The 4,972-nt window shown below is 38.7% G+C and overlaps 1 pseudogene; it reads left to right on the plus strand.

The window, feature by feature from the left end:
- The first annotated feature begins 1,786 nt into the window (after positions 1–1,786).
- LOC119522286 lies at positions 1,787–4,759 on the plus strand (annotated as a pseudogene).
- Positions 4,760–4,972: the final 213 nt, after the last annotated feature.

Consider the following 4,972-nt stretch of genomic DNA (forward strand, 5'->3'; position numbering starts at 1 on the left):
TTCTAATGAAGACAGTGTTAGGCATGTATGAGAGTTCTTGAAGCAATTATTTGCAGTTTTGACAAACTGCTGAGATCAAATGATAATACATCATTTATATTTTCTCCTTTCTTGAATCTACAGCTTTACTTTAAGCAATAAAAGAAATAGTTTTCAAGAGAAATGATCATTTGTATGGAAAAGTAAATAGGCCTTAGAGGGATACATGAAGTAATCCTTAGTCAATATGTATTTTTAAATCATTCTTTTCTGTCTTTGAAGGACAAGTTAATTTTGCTATCAAATTAACAAACATATATCCACTTTGCATGTACATTCTGTGAAAAGTACATGGTTGAAAATAAGGAGAACTGAAATACACTCTAGGTTCTGTTAATCACTCTTTGTGTGACTTTGTGTAAGTCAGTTATTCTCTTTAGGCTCCTGTTACATATTTGTAAAATGATAGGCTTAGAGTAGCTTTAAAGTTTTGTGACTCAGTTTTCTAATATGTAACATTAGATTGCATTAAATGGTAAATTTAAAATGCTCTACTCTTTTATTCTGGTATGTTGCATTAAGTGATTGATGTTGTATAATAGATATCATTAATAGCTGTTATTCATGCCAAATATTAAATCTGAGTTTTATTTTTGTGCAACAAAATAGTATGCAGTGATAAAATAGAATTATTTAAAGAGGAAGGTAAAAAACTTAGAATGCCTCACAAAACACATGCACCAAATACCTAGGGGAATATCCTACTCAGTTTAAACCTCAAGAGACATTCTGATAGACAAATATGTATGACATCATTTTTACAAATAGTTTAGAAAATAAAGGATAAATGTTTAATGATCACAAGCAGCAATAAAGTATATTTAAAGAAATATAAAGCTATACACATTAAGCTGTATATTTTGATTCAGTGTCCATGAGTGACAAGTACTACATCAATAATTTAGGAGTTTGGAGAGATAGTGGAAAATTTCCTTGAGAATTCTGATCAAATGCAGGGTACTTTGGAGCAAACTTATTACCTAGGGAAAATTATTATAATTTGATAAATGTTTCCTTTTTTCTTGTTAACATTTTGAATTGTTCTAAATGATCCAAAGAATAACTATCATTTTTCATGTGCTATTGTAACCCATGCCCTTCTGGCAATAGTGCCAGGCAGAACCCCATTCCAGGTTAAGGACTCTTGTTGCAGAAAGAATTCAGAGGTGAGAGGGGCCAGTAGAAATAAGTAGCAAAGCTTATTAAAGAAAAAGAGAAAGTATACCTTAAAGAGATAATGTGGACATGTTTGAGGGAGAAGCATGTCCTGAGTGGGATTGGGTTGGCTTGTTATAAAGGGAAGTTTTGCTCGTGGCAGGTTTCTCTTGTAACCTTTGAACATGGGCTCACAAGGCTTGTATTAACCATGGTTTGCATTAACTAACCATCTTCTTTGTTCTAGAAATACATAGCTATCAGGACTTGTGACTTGTCCTCACATACCCCAAATTTGTCTATGGCAGATGTTTAACAATCTTTATGACCCCATGCTTTATGTCATTAACTAAGAGATTGCTTTGGGCTCATGATTTTACAGACTTTTATGGTTTGGGGAGGATTCAGAGCTTTTGGGGAAATTTTGGCTCCATGAAATCTGCAGTTGAAGCTTGTGGCTCTGCATTAACTCTTTCAAAGCTGAATAGGAGACCAGAAAACACAGCCTTGATGCCCTGTTCTATCTTGCCTCACTATTTGTTAATTTATTTGTAAGTGTAAGTGATGGTTCCTGATTAGTGCTGCTTTAAGAATGGAGGAAGGTGCAGGTGGCTGCCACTGCCATTGCTGGAACCCAAGTCACCACTGTCTCTGTTCTCAAAGGTTGCTGCTTCCCAGGGTGGTTGTATGCTGAGAAGGGATAGTCAGTTTTGGGGGTGGCACCAAGGTGCCCAAGCCTCCCTTCATGTCCTCTGTGCACCCAGAGGATATTCACACAAATGAAAGGGAAACAAAGAAGGAAGAAATTCTTCACTTGTTTCCAGGAAAACAGCTGCTTTGTGAAGTCAGCACAGTTCTAATGTATGTTCAGGAAGATTCTTGTCAGCATGAGATCTATGGGAAACTTGTCTGCACAGACTTCAAGATGGTTTTCTTGAGTGATGAATCTGCACTGGATAAAGGTGAAACTCAATTTAAGAATAAGGTTATAGGAGAAAATGACATTATACTCCACTATGTTGATCAGACTTATGGAGTGTTTGATGAGAAAAAAAAAACTCTGGACAATTAAAGAAATACCCTGAGAAATTCATTATCCACTGCAAAGATCTCTGAGTATTCCACTTTTGTCTGAGGTACACAAAGGAAGAGGAATTCTAAAGGATTGTAAGTGGCATAGCTCATCATACCCAAACTCGTAAACTGATTAAACCTTTGTTTCTGTTTTCCTATGCATCTGCTGCACAAAGCAGTATAGCCACGGATCCCAAGAAACATATTGTAATATTTGACACACTTAAGGACTGGTGTTGAGAATTAGAGTGGACAAAAGGTAACATGAAGTACAAGACGGTGAGCAACAATGAAGACTGTACTATCTGTGAAAGGTTGCCAGCATACTTTACTGTCCCCATACCTCTTCCTGAAGAGGATATTCCATGCTTTCATGGTCATAGAGTACCAATATGGTGTTTGTCCTGTCAAAATGGATGTGTCCTTTTGGAAATGTCAGTGCTGCCCAAAGAATAGAATGATGGCAATTTAAAAATACAAAAAAGCTTCTTGAATGTAATTTACAGTACCATCCACAGGATACCCTATGAAACTGTTAAAACTGAAGACCTATCAGCCTATCAGGCAACCTCCTATCCCTGCAGGAAATCCAGATGGCATACTCTAAATTTAAACAGCTATTTCTGATAGATATTAGTACTGAGTTGGGACATAGGTATAAAATTATTTTCTCTTTTGGAAAGTAGCAGCTGGTTTGACATAATCAGACATTTTCTGAAAAAACAGGCATTAAAGAATATCTGGAAGCACAAAACATGAACATTCTTCTCTTAGAGGAGAGCACTTCTGACCTCTGCTGTGTCATTTCCTCTCTGGTGCAATTGATGATGGACACACACTGTAGAACCAACTTTGGTTTCTAGAGCCTCATACAAAAGGAGTGAATCATGGGTGGACACTGTTTCTTGGATTGCTACAACCATTTATGCCAAAACAACAAAGAAGAGGTTCCTGTGTTCCTGCTTTTCTTAGATTGGGTGTGGCAACTGGTGCACTAGTATCCCCCAGCATTTGAATTCAGATACTTACCTGTTTTGTCAAATAGCCTATACATATCAATTTTTAGCATCTTCTTCTTCAACTCACCCCATGGAAAGGATGCTAGCATGGGTAGGGAAAACCAGGATACACAGAACAAGCCTTTGAATCTGTTCACTGTGTGGGATTGATCTGTACAGTTTGAACCCAAAGCCCAGACATTGCTCAAAACTCTCTTTATGGGGAAAAGCCAAAACTGTACAAAGGCCAGTTTAAAGGAATGCATTTCAAACATCAATACAACTTTCTTTGGCAATCACCCAATCTAAATCACCTCCCAAGAGAGGTTTTTCATGGAAGAAACAGATCACTTGATTAAAAACCTAGGCAAGAGAAAAAGCAAACTTAATTCTTCAGATGAGCTGCAAGACAACTTTCAAGAGTTCTATGACACCTGGCACAGCAAACCTACTCACTACCACAGTTTGTTGTTGCCTCACATAGAAGGGCCAGAAATCAAATTCTGGGCCAAGCAGTACTTGTGTTGGATTCCAGATGCCCAGATCCTAGGGGTTGGCAGAGTGGCTACTATGAGCAAACTCCTGCAAATGACAGAGGATTTCAGAGCTTACAAGAGAAAATAGATGAGGGACACCACCGGTGTGCCAGTTTGAATGTATTATGTCCCCCCAAAAACCATTATCTTTGATGTAATCTTGTATGGGAAGACCTACTGGTGTTAATTAGATTGTAATTCTTTGAGTGTTTCTATGGAGATGCAACCCACCCAACTGTGGGTGATGACTCTGATTGGATAATTTCCATGGAGGTGTTGGCCACCCATTGGGTGGGTCTGAATTAAATTACTGGAGCACTATATAAGATCAGACAGAAGGAGCATGATGCTGCAGCCAAGAGGGACACTTTGAAGAAAGCACAGGATCTGCACATGAGAGACATTTTGAAGATGGCTGCTGAAAGTAGACCCTTGCTCCAGAGAAGCTGAGAGAGGACAAATATCCCAAGTGCAACTAAGAGTGACATTTTTGAGGAACTGCAACCTAGAGAGGAATATCCTAGGAGAGAGCCATTTTGAAACCAGAACTTTGGAACAGACACCAGCCACGTGTCTTCCCAGCTAACAGAGGTTTTCTGGACACCATTGGCCATCCTCCAGTGAAGGTACCCAATTGCTGATGTGTTACCTTGGACACTTAATGGCCTTAAGACTGTAACTGTGTCACCAAATAACCCCCCTTGATAAAAGCCAATCCATTTCTGGTGTTTTGCATTCCAGCAGCATTAGCAAACTAGAACAACAGGTAAGTGGCCCTCCAGGCCTAGGTCCCTGCCCTGGTGAGGAATTCTGCCTGCCTATCCTCTGTTTCTTTTTGCTTTGCTCCAGTAACATTCCTCTAAGCCCATCTTACCAACCAGAGGATGGAAAGCTTTGGGAGATGAAGAAGACTTGGCCAAACAGAAAGATGAGTTTGTGGAACTAGGTGATGTGTGACTTGTTTTTACAGTTATTGTAAAAAAAAGTATGTTGAAGATTGGGATAGTAATCAAACACATTTTATCTCTGGAGTAGTGTGTCACACTGAAGCTTAATGCTGGCAGTGTCATTAGTCCAGTGCTTCCTTGGAATAAACCTGAGCCTTCAGGAGAGAGCTGGTTCTCATTTATCCTCACCATGTTCATGAAAGACTATGGAATTAAAACCATA

The sequence above is a fragment of the Choloepus didactylus genome, chromosome X (assembly GCF_015220235.1).
Source record: "Choloepus didactylus isolate mChoDid1 chromosome X, mChoDid1.pri, whole genome shotgun sequence".
Classification (NCBI taxonomy): domain Eukaryota; kingdom Metazoa; phylum Chordata; class Mammalia; order Pilosa; family Megalonychidae; genus Choloepus; species Choloepus didactylus.